The sequence below is a fragment of the Gekko japonicus genome, unplaced genomic scaffold (assembly GCF_001447785.1).
Source record: "Gekko japonicus isolate JY-2015 unplaced genomic scaffold, Gekko_japonicus_V1.1 scaffold2912, whole genome shotgun sequence".
Classification (NCBI taxonomy): Eukaryota; Metazoa; Chordata; class Lepidosauria; order Squamata; family Gekkonidae; genus Gekko; species Gekko japonicus.
The window spans coordinates 152,774-169,028 of NW_015176064.1; the positions used below are offsets into that span (position 1 = coordinate 152,774).

Here is a 16,255-nt window from a genome sequence, read left to right on the forward strand (position 1 = left end):
GGGGGGGGGAGGGAGGAGCCCTGCCGCCAGGCCCCCTCCTCTCCCTCGTGGAGCACAAAGCGGCGAGAATCAGCCCAGAGAGAGCTCTCCCCTGGCCGGCAGGGAAGCACCTTCCCACGCTGTCGCTGGCGGGCTGGAGGGAAAGGCGCGAGGAGGAGGAGGAGGAGGAGGAGGCCTCGGGGCTTGCCCCACCGACACCCCCAGGTGAGCTCCCCCCCCTCCCCCAAGAGAGGGCAGGCAGCAGCTGCTCCCGGGGACACGCCAGAGCCCTGGGGCGCCTCAGGTCCGAAGCCACCCTTTGGGGAGCCTGGGGCCGGAAGGCAGCCTGTTCACACACGGGGGTGGGGGGTGGGGTGGCAGAGTCCCCAGCCTCAGAAGGAGCTCTTCTGCTACAGCAAAACGAAGCAAAACCCACAGGGCCATCTGAACAACCGACAGCATCTCTTTCAATATAGGAAAGGTCATGTTGAGATACATCTTGTCTCCCCCCCCCCCCCCCCCGCGCCTCCCCCCTCTGACACCCGGCGGTGGGCGATGGGGGGGCAGAGTCCCCAGCCTCAGAAGGAGCTCTTCTGCTACAGCAAAACGAAGCAAAACCCACAGGGCCATCTGAACAACCGACAGCATCTCTTTCAATATAGGAAAGGTCATGTTGAGATACACCTTTTTTTCTGATATGAGGGGACATGTGGGGAGGAAACTGAAGGGAAAAGTAGAAAGGGTCAAAACCATTGGGGAAGCTTGGAAACTGTTTAAAACTACAATTCTAGAAGCTCAAATAAAATATATTCCGCAGGTTAGGAAAGGCACAAACAGGTATAAGAAAAAGCCTACATGGTTAACAAACAAAGTAATGGAAGCTGTAAAAGGTAAAAAGGATTCCTTTAAGCGGTGGAAAGCTAGTCACAGTGAGGCTGATAAAACAGAACACAGGCTATGGCAAATAAAATGCAAGTCTGTAGTCAGGCAGGCAAAAAGGAAATATGAGGAGCATATAGCAAAAAACGTAAAAACCAACAATAAAACTTTCTTCAAATACATTAGAAGCAGGAAACCAGCCAGGGAGGCAGTGGGGCCCTTGGATGACCAAGGGGTAAAAGGAGTACTGAAGGATGATAGGGAAATGGCTGAGAAGCTAAATGCATTTTTTGCCTCCGTCTTCACTGTGGAAGATGAGAGGTGCTTGCCCACTCCAGAGCCGCTGAGTTCGGGAGGGGTGTTGAAAGACCTGAGTCAGATTGAGGTGACGAGAGAGGAGGTCCTAAAACTGATAAACAACTTAAAAACTGATAAATCACCAGGCCCAGATGGCATACATCCAAGAGTTCTGAAAGAACTCAATTGTGAACTTGTGGATCTCCTGACAAAAATATGTAATCTCTCCTTAAAATCAGCCTCCATTCCTGAGGACTGGAAGGTAGCTAATGTCACTCCCATCTTTAAAAAGGGTTCCAGAGGAGATCCGGGAAATTACAGGCCAGTCAGTCTGACGTCGATACCGGGTAAATTGGTGGAAACCATTATTAAGGAAAGAATTAGTAGGCACATAGATGAACAAAACCTATTGAGGCAGACTCAACATGGGTTCTGTAAGGGAAGATCTTGTCTCACTAACCTGTTAATGTTCTTTGAGGGGGTGAACAAACATGTGGACAAGGGGGATCCAATAGATATTGTTTACCTTGACTTCCAGAAAGCTTTTGATAAAGTTCCTCATCAAAGGCTCCTAAGCAAGCTCAAAAATCATGGGATAAAAGGACAAGTCCTTTTATGGATCAAAAACTGGCTAATTAATAGAAAACAGAGAGTGAGTATAAATGGGCAGTTCTCCCAGTGGAGGGGTGTAAGCAGTGGGGTACCACAGGGATCAGTACTTGGTCCACTGCTTTTTAACTTGTTCATTAATGATTTGGAGTTGGGAGTAAGCAGTGAAGTGGCTAAATTTGCGGATGATACGAAGTTGTTCAGGGTGGTGAAAACCAGTGAGGATTGTGAGGCACTCCAAAGGGATCTGTCAAAGTTGGGCGAGTGGGCGTCAACATGGCAAATGGGGTTCAATGTGGCCAAGTGCAAGGTGATGCACATTGGAGCCAAAAATCCTAACTATAAATACACGTTGATGGGGTCTGAACTGGCAGAGACAGATCAAGAGAGAGATCTTGGAGTTGTAGTAGATAACTCACTGAAAATGTCGAGACAGTGTGTGACTGCAATAAAGAAGGCCAATGCTATGCTGGGGATTATTAGGAAGGGTATTGTAAACAGATCAGCCAATATCATAATGCCGCTATATAAATCAATGGTGCGACCTCATCTGGAATACTGTGTGCAATTCTGGTCACCACACCTTAAAAAGGATATTATAGCTTTGGAAAAAGTGCAGAAAAGAGCAACTCGAATGATAAAAGGGTTGGAACACTTTCCCTATGAGGAACGGTTAAGGCGCTTAGGGCTCTTTAGCTTGGAGAAACGACGACTGAGGGGTGACATGATTGAGGTTTATAAGATTATGCATGGGAAAGAGCAGGTAGAGAAAGAGGTACTTTTCTCCCTTTCTCACAATACAAGAACCCGTGGGCACTCCATGAAATTGCTGAGCGGTCGGGTTAGAACAGATAAAAGGAAGTACTTCTTCACCCAAAGAGTGATTAACACATGGAACTCACTGCCACAGGAAGTGGTGGCAGCTACAAGCATGGACGGCTTCAAAAGGGAATTAGATAAGCATATGGAGCAGAGGTCCATCAGTGGCTATTAGCCACAAGGTATAGATAGGGACTCTGGGGCAAGTGATGCTCTGTCATCTTGGTGCTTGGGGGGGGGTCAACAGTGGGAGGGCTTCTAATGTCCTGGCCCCACTGGTGGACCTCCTGATGGCACTGGTATTTCTGGCCACTGTGGGATACAGAGTGTTGGACTGGATGGGCCTTTGGCCTGATCCAACATTGGCATCTCTTATGTTCTTATGTTCTTATACAAGGGGATTTAAATCACCCCTCCACACACACACACACACACACACTGCTGCCCTGTGGCCAGACTGCCCAAAGCCCCCCCCCCCACACTCTGTACAGGACCCGGGCGTTCCTCTTGAGGGTCCAGCTCCTTTGGCACGCCAGCCCTGCCTCCCTCTCCACGGCCTCCTGCTCCCACCTGTGCCCCGCGGGCAAAGGTACCCCTTCTCGTCCCTCTCCCTGCCTTGCCCCCGTCCTTCTTTGCACCAGTGCTGCTTCGCATCCAGCCGCAATTTGGGCGGAAGCAAAGTAGAGGCTGACGGTAGACCACTGGTCAGGCACAGGAATGCTCTCAAATCCCCCTGACCTGGGAGGGGCCTAACAAGGATACACCAGCAGAGCAAATCCTAAGAGCCCCCCAGCACTGCCGCGCCCACAGGGGGGCTCCTGCCCCTGGGCCCACCGGACAGAGGAAGAGTGGGCAGAGCTGCGGAGAGTCGGAATCCTGCCTGCCTCCTAGGCAAGTCCTTGTCACGGCCACATGATGCCTACAGTTAGAATGCTGACCGCTGACTCCAGGTGACTGGCTCCCTCCACCCACCACGAGCAGCACAGGAGCACCCACCGCAGCTGAACCTCAGAAGTGCACCAAGCCCAACAAGCGTGTGCTGAGGGCATCCGCAATAGCAGGGGTGTGCGGCAGATCGTCCCAGGCCACGCAGAGAGAGCCAGCCACAGCCAGGTATGTCTGTGACCCACGCAGCAGCAAGTCTGCCGGTGGCGCCTTGGCAACGGGGAACACAAGTGTTGGGGCAGCCGGGAAGGGGAACCAGCAGCTGACCACTCTTGTTTTCTCAGACCGCCTGCGGGTCTTCTTCTTCTGCCTCAAAACACCAGAAGGAGGCAAACCTCCAGCAGGAAGCCGGCAAGGGGCCCTAGCACAGCCCCAGGGTCAGCTCCAGGTCGGGTAGACCTCTGCCTGGGGCCTCGACGAAGGAGATGGCACTGGCCCGGAAGGAAGGAAGGAAGGAAGCCAGCCCCACAGAAGGAGGCAGCTGCATACGCTCCACCTTGGCTGCGCTGCCACGAGGAGGGTCGCCTAGCCAGGCCCCCCCCCCCCAAATCTGGATGATGCAAGCGGTCCCCGTTTGTTTTCCCTGATCCATCCTCATCCCTGGCTTCGTGGGGGAGGGGGCTGAGGCGAAAGCTGGATTTGATCCATCCTCTTCCTTGGTTTGGGGAGGGGGCAAAGTCAGAGCTGGTGGCCGTAGCCCCCCCTCCTTTTTCTGAGTGCCCAAGGCGAATATTGTCTGGCCGTGAGGGCACGTTCCTTCCTCGTGTTCCCGGGACAGAGTGGGATACCTTCTGATCTGCCACTCCTGCAGCGGCCCAAGAGATTCTCGGACACCGGCTGTCTTTGGCGTCACGCTGGAGGCCTCCAGAGAGGTTATATTCACTTCACTTAGTGGTACAGCCACGGCACCTCTCGGGGCCGGTCCCCGGTCGCCTTGGGATGCATGAGATCCTGGGTCTAGGACTCGGCTCTGGGCAGGAAACTGGCAGTCAGATTGGTGGCCTGGAAATTAGGCCTGTGTGACGGCCCAGGAACAGGTCAGGAGATGGGTGGGTTGGGATGGTCCGTCCTCAGACCCTCCTGGATCCGTCTGCCTTCCAGAAAGCTCAGAGGGACCTTTGGGGTCATTGCCGTGAAGATGACCCTGTCCTCCTCCTGGAGCAAGGGAGCTGATTGGACCGCTTCCCGCCAAGGCCCTGCTCCCCATCCTGCTGTGCCAAGGAGCTGTGAAATATGAAGGTGGACAGGTGGCATCTGGAGCAAAGAAGGCCAAGGACTTACGGCAGCCCAGACCAGAGAGCAGATCTGTTGGGAAGAAACCTTCTCCTCGGCCCTTGCCTCAGCAGAGAAGGGAATCTTCCAAATGGCACAAGGCTTAATAAAAATTCTAAGCCTGACCGATCAGAGGATGAACTGTCTTTTCCTGGCTGCGATTATTAGCAAAGAATCGTCACTCACATGTGGTCTGACTTGGACTCCAGATTGATTTCACAGTTTATAGTGAAGTCACATTGGATGCAACCTCTGATCAGAGCTGCTTAGTCTACTTTCCATTTCTTACCCTAAGAACACCAGAGAAGCCAATGTTGGATCAGGCCAGTGGCCCATCCAGTCCAACACTCTGTGCCATACAGTGGCCAAAACCCAGGGGCCATCAGGAGGTCCACCAGCAGTGGGGCCAGAACTCCAGAAGCCCTCCCACTGTGGCCCTCCAAGCACCAAGAATACAGAGCATCACTTGCCCCAGAGATAGTGTTCCATCCACTCCTTGTGCCTAATAGGGGCCACTGGTGGACGTCTGCTCCATATTATCCCCCTCTTGAAGCTGTCTGTGCCTGCAGCTGCCACCACTTCCTGCAGCAGTGAATTCCACCTCTTAATTCCTTTTTGGGTGAAGAAGGACTTCCTTTTATCTGTTCTGAACTTACTGCTCATTTATAAGAGGAGATTGGATTTATACCCTGCCCTTCACTTGGAGTCTCAGAGCGGCTTACAAACTCCTTTCCCTTCCCCTCCGCACAACAGATACCCTGTGAGGTGGGTGGGGCTGAGAGAGCTCTTGATAGAAACTGCTCTTTTTCAAGAACAGCTCTTGTCAGAACTATGGATTGCCCAAGGTCATCCAGCAGCTGCAAGTGGAGGAGGAGTGGGGAATCAAACCCGGTTCTCCTAGACTAGAGTCCACGCACTTAACCACTACAACAAACTGTTCATTGAGTTAAGTTCATTGAGTGCCCACAAGTTCTTGTATTGTGAGAAAGAGAGAAAAGTACTTCTTTCTCTGCCTTTTCTATCCCATGAATAATCTTATAAACCTCGACCATGTCACCCCTCAGCCGTCGTTTCTCCAAGCTAAAGAGCCCCAAACGCTTTAATCTTATTTCATAGGGAAATTGTTCCATCCTCTTAATCATTTTAGTTGACTTTTCTTCATTTTTTCCCCAATGAATGCTATCTTTTTCGAGGTGTGGTAACCAGAACTGTACACAATATTCCAAATGAGGCTGCACCATAGATTTATACATTACAATACTGGCTGATTTGCTTTCAGTCCCCTTCCTAATGATCCCCAGCAGAGCAGTTGCCTTTTTCCATATTTCTGTGGCACACGGAGTTGACATTTTCAGTGAGTTATGTACCACGACTCCGAGAACTCTCTCCTGGTCAGTCTCTGCCAGTTCACGCCCCATCAATGTATATTTATAGTTAGGATTTTTGGCTCCAGTGTGCATCACCTTGCACTTGCCCATGCTGAACCTCATTTGCCACGCGCCCCCCCATTTCCCCCCCCACTTGCTCAGGCTCGAAAGCTCCCTCCGGAGCGCCTCACAGCCCTCCCTGGTTCTCACCACCCTGAACCACTTAGCGTTTTCTACAAGCGTAGTGTCGTCCTGCCTGAGGTGGACTGGCTGGTTGCTCGGGGTTGTGAATGCCACTGCGGGCAGGCTGGTTCCCTTTTCCTCATGGCCAGTTGGCAGGAGTGGGGGGTTTCGGCCACCACAACGGTTAACACATCCCGGAGTGAGGGTGAGTTTGTGCCTCATACTGAATCAGACCCTCTCCCCGGTCCCTTGACGTCAGTATTGTGTCTGCTCAGGCCGGCAGCCGCTCTCCCGGATGTCTCGGGCCTGGGGGTCTTTCACAAACCTCCGATGTCCCCCTGTCCCGTAATCTGCAAGCAGGGCCCACCAGGCCTCCTCGAACGGTAGGTAGTTCCCTCCGGCTTGGACAGCAAGGCTTGGCCATCAGCAGGAGCCAGAGACGAGCAGCCGGAACGGGAGGGCAGGAACAGAGACACGGGGCTTGTGCCGGGCAGGTGTTGAGCCCCCGTGGCTGCACTCTGCTTGGTCCTGACCCGTGTGTGTGTGGGGGGGAGTTATTGTGCTCTGGGATGATGAGGCTGCGTGCAGCCAGTTGAGCGCTTTGCTCCCGTGGGCACCTCGGCCCGGGCCTCCTGCCGCTGCCATTCCTGCAGGGTGGAAGTGTCCCCGGGGGGCCCACGTCATGCCCAGCAGAGCCCTGGCGACTCATGCAGGGCCCTGTGGCGAGGCCTCCATTGCAGGCTCAGGCGAGAAAGCTTCCGGTGCAGCAGCACCATTGTCAGCAGCAGGTGCCTCGGCCACGCCCGGCTTTCCGTGGTCCTGCTGGTCCTCCATGGCTCCTTCCTCTGAGGACTTCGAGTTGGAGTCGCTGAGCTGGTCAGCGGGGGTCACGACACCCAACCTGATCCATTTAACTGGAGATGCCACCAGGGATTGAACCCGAGACCTTCTGCATACCACGCAGATGCTCTGCCACTGAGCCACACGGCCCCTCCGGTTAGGGTTAGGGACTGTGGACCACGCCCCCATGTACAGGCTGCACTATCTGCTGCTACTATGTCATTTTTGCACTCTTTTAATGCATCTTGTTAATACTTACAGTTTGCTTCACCTGTTTCAGATTTCTGGTTGGTTCCTGATTTCTGCAACTCAAATCAAACCCTATTGCACCGTTCAGTCCATGTCCCGTCCTTCCGATCATATTGACTTATCCTGTGTAGTCCACCTTGAGTCCCAGGAAAGCAGGCAGACTGTAAGTCTCTCTCTCTCTCACACACACACACTCACGCGCACACGCCCTGTTTTTCCTTGGCCCTGAACGGGATCGCCCAGCGCTGGCCTGATCTTGTCAGGAGTCGAGGGTTGCTGCACAGAGGCAGGCAGGTGGCGGACCCCACTACTGTTCATCTGTGACCTGCCCTGGCCGGACCAGGCCGGCCCAGTCTGATCGGATCTTGCAAGCGAAGCAGGGTCCCCTTGGGGGAGACCCCCAAGGATGTCCTGGGTTGCTATGCAGAGGCAAGGGCAGAAACGCCTCTGAAGACCCCCTTGCCTCGGAAACCCCATCGGGGTCACCATAAGTCAGCGGCCATTTGGCAGCACTTTCCACCCCCACCCCCCTTTTTTCCTCACCCCGGCCAGCCTGGCATCAGGCCTGGCTACGAGGTGGAGGTTGCTCTGATAGCCCTGGGGGACAATCTTCAGCAAGAAGAACATTCCAGGTAAATCTTGCTAAAAATGCTCATCAGTCTCTGAAAGGGCCAATCCCACCACTCCCCTCGATTGCCTGCAGTACATCAACGAGGTCTCCACGGGGGTGGCTCTCTCCAGAGTGGCTCCACCCTCCCATGTGAGGCGGGCCTGAGTTACCCCTGCAGACCTGAACCCATATTTTTTGTAATGTATAGGAATCTTCTGGTTCTCATTGTAAACCACCTTGAATACTGGTAGAGTGGCTGCCCTGGACATGCTGAAAATAAATAGTTTAAATTAAAGTAAAAACTTCAGGCACCCTGTGCAGCAAGGGAGGGGGGAGTCTATGACCCAGTCGGTAACTCCTGCACGCCCACGCCCACGCCCACCCGCCCACACCCACCTCATGGGGCATGCCAGGCGCCTCCTGCGGCCATCAGGCCTTTGTCTCCTCTCTTGCCTCGTCCTTGCTTAACCAGTGACCCTTCCCCAACAAGCTGCAGACCACCTCCCAACGCAGAGGGTGTGGGGGCAAGCACGGGGAAGGCTAGGCTAGGGGACTCCTAGGCACCTCCTTACTGCCTTGGGCACCTCTTGCCCATATTCTCCTTGGCAGGAAGGGAGACAAGTAGTGGCAGACAGACAGACGGACAGCCAGGCCCAGCGCCAAGCCCTGCACTGGACGGACTCTCTTGGAAAGAGAGACTCTCACCCCAAAGAGAGATTGCGGGGGGGGGGGCTGCTGGGGCAGGAGGAGACCCTCACTGGAGATCTTGGCTGAGACCTGCAGAAGGGAGAGGACAGGAAGCAGCGGCAGCCTCGTGACATTCGATTCCCACACTGGCCGTGGCAACTGCAGGGCCTGAGAACCTGCCCGGCCCTGTCTCTCGTCTTCCCACCAGGGAACCAGGCAGCAGCCCCACCCAGGAGCCCTGCAGATCAGGGAAGCAGGAATGGGTTCTCCCCACCCTCTTTTCCTTCCCAGGGCCTCTGAACCTTTATGCACACGCAGCATGACAGGCAGGCAGGCAGGCAGCTGTAGGCAGCACGAAGGTGCCCTGGAGGAGAAAGCGACCAGTCTCCTTCCTGCTGCCCAGCTGCCCAAGGCTCCTCATGGCTCAGCCTGCCTGGCCACACCAAGCAGGCTCCAGGCTCTGGAGCTTGGTCGCTTGCTCCAGCCTTTCCTCCTGAACACTCAGGCAGCCAAGGGGCCGGTCAGGTTGGTGGTAGGGTGGACCATGGTAAAGACGACACCACCCGCCCTCCCTAGGCCAAGCAGCTCAGGGCCGCCGACAAGGGGTGGGAAGCCTTGGGCTGTGGGTCATGCCCCACCACCAGAGACACAGGAGGCAACAGGTCCGGTGTCCCCCTCCTCCCGTCAGTCAGTGTCTCCCCCTGCTGGGTCCAGGAGCAATTCCTGCTATTGTGCCAGGTCACAAACCGGGGAAAGGGGCTTGGGAGGAATGTGAGCAGGGGGGGGGCCTCAGGGCAGGGCATGCCCACGGCTTCCTTCCACACCGCCCCCTCCTCCATCGGTGGGGGCCTCTCGTGCAGTGAACTGGTGCTGGCAAATACTGGAGGGGAAACCCCATTCCTGCGATGCTAACTCAGGACTATAAGGAAAGTAAATAAAAATCCAGGAGCATTGCCTCCATGAAGCTGGCTGCTTCCCTTTTAAAGCTAACTAAGCTGTCAGGGTCACTACATTCCGGGGCAATGGATTTCACACGTTGGTTGCCCTTTATTTATTCATTAAAACATTTATTCCCCCACCTTTCCCTTTGACTCCAGGCAGCTTATAAACAGGTACTAAAACATGGCAGATTAAAACCGAACAAAACCCCAATCAGTATCCCCCTTTCCCAAAGAGGCCCGCTGCTCCTATCCTATTCTCTGGAGGCCAGGTCTACCAATACAGTGGAAAGGGGTGGGTGAAATCTGACGGTGCTGGAGACCCCCAGAGTGATGGTCCTGGGCAGGGGTCGTTTTGTAGAAAAAGAGCTAGGGGAACTCATTAGCCTATGCCACACACCCTGACATCACCGGAAGTGTGTCATAAGGCCACATACCCCACCCCCAACGGTCCCGGACGCCGACGCCGGCCTTGCAGCTCCACTGCCGAGCCCCATGAGGGGCCCGGCGGTGGACCTGCAAGGCCAGCGGGAGTGCAAGGAAGCCCCGCGAAGGAAGGCCCTCCCTGGCCCCAGGCAGGCAGGGGTGGGGAGAGGCAGGGAGGAAGCAACTTACCCTCCCTCTTCTCCTGCCTCCTCCTGGCTGAATGAGGGCCGGAAGCGGGGGGGGGGGCTTCGTCATGTGCCCCGCCCCCTGTACCTCACCCGGGGGAACTGCGATCCCCCCCCGAAATGTCCTCTGGTCCTGGGTGGTTTCAACATACATGTTGATGGGACGATGTCTGGGCCAGCACAGGATTTCGTAGCCCCTCTGGCTACCGTGAGCCTCTCTTGAGTCCTGAAGGGCCCTACGCATAACAAAAGTCATACGCCTGAATTATTTTTTTACATGGAATCTCTGGAGGAAGGTCTGGTCAAGGGGTCAACCAGTAGTGCTCTACACAGGTGAACGTAACACCATTGCTCTGCCACAGGAAAGGGCAGGTCAAACGGGTCAACCTACAGTGCCTAATGGACCTGGTCTGGCTTCCAGGAGGCCCCCCCGGGGGGGGGGGTGGATTTTCAGCTCTGCTGAGGCTGCGGTGGGAGCGTGGAATGAGAAGTCCATCCACTGGCCTCCCCGTTGCGGTGGCAGGAGGCGGCTCGGCTTCGGCCCGTTCATTCCTGGCTGCAGGAACTGTAATTGAGATCTCCTGCACTGGCCACTTTCACTGTTTTTAACTGGTTTAATTGTTTTAATTTAATATTTGATATTTATTTATTGAATCATTTTAGACCGTAATGGAATTTATCATCATGACCCACCCTGCACCTGCTTGTGGAGAGGGCAGGATATAGATAAAAATAAATAAGTTTCAGTAAGCTATCGACATGGTTTCCCCTCATTGTTCATCCCCATCCTCTAAGCCAGGGGTGTCGAACTCATTCATTACGAGGGCCGGATCTGACATAAATGAGACCTTGTTGGGCCCCTGGGCCACGTGTGCCATAAAATGTGATGCCAGGTAGTGGAGATATAAACTTTAAAAAGGATACAAACACAAAGATTCTATTAAACTTAAAATAAAAACATGCGTAAAACATTAGCTCTGTAAACTGCAAACCTACTTTTGATTCATTGACAGAAATCTCACGCTCAGAGTTCTGAGTCTAGGACCCAGGGGAAAACATGAGATGGCTGAGTGATTGAGAGAGTCTGGCGAAGCGAGCGATGATGCAGCAGCAGCAGCAGAACTGGAAGCAGGAGATGGCCGGTTCCACTGCGGGCCTGATGGAAGCCCTCTGGGGGCCTGATCCGGCCCCCGGGCAGCATGTTTGACACCCCTGCTCTAAGCGGAATCCAATTCCAGCACCTTGATTTACTACAGAGTTAAGTCATATGAAGAGGTCTGGAAGACGCCTAGAACAACACTGATGGAAATCTAGAATCAAACCACGTAGAGTGGCCTATAGCTTATTGGAAATCCTTCAAGGCATCAGTGAAGGCTGCAAAGAGGTCCTATGTTTCTACTATCAATTTATTCCCAGCTCAACTGTTCAAAGTAGCTCAGCAACTGCTGACAGAACCTCTGAATTTGCAAGAACAAAAGTACTTTGTGGACAAAATCTCTCAAATATGTTCTCATTTGGAGGTTGGCTGCAAGAAAAGAAACACTGAGTAGATAATCTGGTCCACTTATGGATCATTTTGCAACAGATATCAACAGGATCTTAGAATCCATGAAGAACACCACTTGTACAATAGATCCATGCCTTTCTTGGTTGCAGAAAATGTTTAAGGACCATGTCAGTGTGGTTAAGACGCTGAACTGCAGGCTGTGGAAGGTCGGTAGTTCGGCAGTTTCAAACCCAAGTGTGCGGCATGACGGAGTGAGCTCCCGTCTCTAGTTCCAGCTCCTGCCAACCTAGCAGTTTGAAAGCAAGAAATTGCAAGTAGATAAATAGGTACCACTTCAGTGGGAAGGTAACAGCATTCCGTGCGCCTTGGTGTTTAGTCATGCCGGCCACATGACCACGGAAACATCTTCGGACAGCGCTGGCTGTTGGCTTTGAAACGGAGATGAGCACCGCAACCCTAGAGTCGGATTCGACTGGCTTTCGAGCAAGGGAACCTTTACCTTTACCTTTTACAGTGAAGCCCTGAAAGCTATCATAAATCAATCACTGACCCAGGGGTCACTTCCCCAGGTCATTAAAACAGGCAGCCATCAATCTAAGAACGGCCATCGCTAGAGAAGAGTGTTGTGGACAATTACCACTTTGTCTCCGACCTACCCTTCCTAGGCAAGATGGCTGATCGCAGCGATTGCAGAACAACTCCAGGTCTTCCTGGATGACTCATCTGCTCTAGACCCCTTTCAGTTTAGCTTCAGACCAAGATCTGGAATCAATTACCTCCATCTGAAGGGAAATTCAGGCTGTACCTCCATCTGGTGCTCCTACTGAGTCTGTCAGCTGTCTTTGATGCAGCGGATCCTGCCATCTTGTGGAGGCACCTGGAAGAAGCCAGGATAAAGGAATGTACCTCTTGGACTGGCTTAAATTCTTCTTCCTTACAGGTAGAACTCAGAGGGTTGCCTTTTAGACCAAATGTCACTGATGCAGGACTGGCCTCACAGGGTCCCACGTGGCTCAGTCATATCCACCATCCGGCTTGGTTTCTATGTAAAGTACTTAGGAGAACTCATTCACACATTCACATCAATACGCCGATGACACCCAGCTCTCTTTTTTATCCAAACTGCCTGGTGAACTTTGTAGAGATCTTGAACCAGTGCCTTATTCCTGTGGTTAATTGGCTAAGGGTGAACGAGCTAGAACTGAATCCTGATAAGACAAAGGTCATGCTGGTTGGGAACCCTGAGGTCCTGAAGGACATCGTGCTCCCCGTTCTCTTGGAGTCCAGCTGACACTCACTGATTCAGTGAAGAACCTCGGAGTTATACTGGACCCAGCATCACTTCAGGAGAAGCAACCCAATGCAGTGCCAAAAAATGAAAAACAACTTCGCCCTAGCCCTGCAGCTAGCCCCCGACCTTGGTCCAGCCGATCCGGCCACACGGATCTATGCCATGGTTACCTCAAGGCTAGACTACACTAGTGTACTCTACATGGGTGTTCCCTTGAAGTCAGCTTGGAATCTCCAGTTGGTGCAGGACGCCACATACTGCATCCCTACTGCAGTTGCTCCACTGACTACTGATCAGTTACTGGGATCAATTCAAGGTTTTGTTGTTGTTGTTCATTCGCACAGTCGAGTCCGACTCTTCGTGACCCCCATGGACCACGTCACGCCAGGCCCTCCTGTCTTCTGCCGTGTTCATTGCATCGATAACACTGTCTAACCATCTCATCCTTTGCCGTCCCCGTCTTCTTTGACCTTCAATCTTTCCCAGCATCGGGGTCTTCTCCAGTGAGGGCTCCCTTCTCATTGGGTGGCCAAAGTATTTGAGCTTCAGTTTCATTATCTGGCCTTCCAGGGAACAGTCAGGATTGATTTCTTTTAGGATTGACTGATTGGATCTCCTTGCAGTCCAAGGGACTCTCAAGAGTCTTCTCCAGCACCAGAATTTGAAAGCATCTATTCTTCGGCACTCGGTCTTCCTTATGGTCCAACTCTTGCAGCCATACATTACTACTGAGAATAACATTGCTTTGACCATACGGACGTTTGTTGGCAGGGTGATGTCTCTACTTTTTATTATGCTGTCTAAGTTTGCCATCGCTTTCCTCCCAAGGAGCAGGCGTCTTTTAATTTCATGGCTGCAGTCACCGTCTGCAGTGATCTTGGATCACAGGAATGTGAATTCTGTCACTGCTTCCATGACTTCCCCTTCTATTTGCCAAGGAGTGATGGGGCCGGATGCCATGATATTAGTTTTTTTTGATGTTGAGCTTCAAGCCCACTTTTGCACTCTCCTCTTTCACTCTGACCAAGAGGCTCTTGAGGTCCTCTTCACTTTCTGCCATTAGAGTGGTATCGTCTGCATATCTGAGGTTGTTGATCTTTTCCCCAGCAATCTTAATTCCCACTTGTGATTCATCCAGGCCAGCATTTTGCATGATATACTCTGCATATATATTAAATGAGCAAGGTGACAATATACATCCTTGTTGTACTCCTTTTCCTGTGATAAACCAACCAGTTGTTCCATATCCGTTTTTAACTGTCACTTCTTGACCCTTATACAGGTTTCTCCGGAGACATGTGAGGTGGTCTGCTACTCCCATCTCATTAAGGATTTGCCATAGTTTGTTGTGATCCACACAATCAAAGGCTTTAGTGTAGTCAATGAAGCAGAAGTAGATCTTTTTCTGGTACTCCCTTGCTTTCTCCATAATCCAGCAAATGTTGGCAGTTTGATCTCTAGTTCCTCTACCTCTTTGAAACCCAGCTTGTACTTCTGGCAATTTTCTATTCATGTACTGCTGACGCCTAGCTTGTAGGATCTGGAGCATGACCTTGCTAACATGTGAAATGAGTGCAATTGTACGATAGTTTGAACATTCCTTGGCATTGCCCTTCTTTGGGATTGGAATGTAAACTGACCTTTTCCAATCCTGTGGCCACTGTTGCGTTTTCCAAATTTGCTGGCATATTGAGTGCTGCACTTTAATAGCATCATCTTTTAGGACTTTGAATAACTCAGCTGGGATACCATCATCTCTGCTGCTAGCTGTGTTTTAGGAATGCTTTCTAAGGCCCATTTGACTTCGCACTCCAGGATGTCTGGCTCGCGGTCAGTGGTCACATTGTCATGGTTGAGGTCCTTCTTGTATAGTTCTTCTGTGTATTTTTGCTATCTCTTCCTAATCTCTTCTGCTTCTTTTAGGTCCCTACCATTTTTGTCCTTTATTATGGCCAGCTTTGCATGGAATGTTCCCTTGGTTTCTTCAATTTTCTTGAAGAGGTCTCTAGTCCTTCCCATTCTATTGTTTTCCTCTATTACTTTGCACTGTTCATTCAGGAAGGCCTCCTTATCTCTCCTTGCTGTTCTCTGGAAATCTGCATTCAGTTGGGTAAATCTTTCCTTTTCACCTTTCGCTTTCCTTCTTTCCTCACCTATTTGTAAAGCCTCATCAGACAGCCACTTTGCTTTCTTGCATTTCTTTTTCTTTGGGATGGTGCTGACTGCTGCCTCCTGTACAATGCCATGAACCTCCGTCCATAGCTCTTCAGGCACTCTGTCTATCAAATCTAGTCCTTTAAACCTATTCTTCACCTCCACTGTATATTCATAGGGGATGTGATCTAGGTCAACCTGAATGGCCTTGTGGTTTTCCCAACTTTCTTCCATTTAAGCTTGAATTTTGCAATGAGTAGCTCATAATCTGAGCCACAGTCAGTGCCAGGTCTTGTTTTTACTGTTGGGACAGACCAGACCAGTCAAGTATGGTTTGGATACTAGGGAAGCAGAGGTCCATCAGTGGCTATTAGCCACAAGGTATAGATATGGGCTCTAGGGCAAAGGATGCTCTGTCTTCTTGGTGCTTGGGGGGGGTCAACAGTGGGAGGGCTTCTAGTGTCCTGGCCCCACTGGTGGACCTCCTGTTGGCACCTGGTGCTTTTGGCTGCTGGGTGACACAGAGTGTTGGACTGGGTGGGCCATTGGCCTGATCCAACATTGGCTTCTCTTATGTTCTTCTGAAGATACTGGCACAGACTATAAAACGTCCAGTCCATAAGTATCGGGGGCGGGGGGGGGGGGGAAAGGGAGGGATGTGCAGCACCCTGTGCATTTGTCAAGAACAAATTCTGATAGCCCTGAGGGAGGGAGGGAGGGAGGGCCCGGAGGGTCCCCTGCAGATCCCACAGACCCCTTCTGGGGAAAGGGTGGGGTGCACCCACCGTGGCTATGAGCAGTGCTCAAGAAACCAGGGGGGTGGGCGTGGCACGGAAGAGGAGGAGTCTGGGGGGAGGACGGTGCAGAAACCCCACTGGGAAATATCCCTCCTCTCCCTCACATCCCTGGCTTGCTAGGACCCTAACCCAGAAGAATGCAGACCGGGCATGTTCGGAAGGGGAGCCGTTTAGAAGGCCCAGCCCACCCCGGGACTGTCCTCCTTGCCTCAGCCCCCCAG

General features: G+C 52.4%; 1 protein-coding gene across 1 annotated transcript in view; it reads right to left on the reverse strand.

Annotated features, from left to right (window-relative positions):
- Positions 1–16,255, reverse strand: part of SMARCD3 (SWI/SNF related, matrix associated, actin dependent regulator of chromatin, subfamily d, member 3) — an 87,158-nt gene that overhangs the window by 60,983 nt on the left and 9,920 nt on the right. The gene's annotated exons all lie outside the window — the stretch shown is intronic.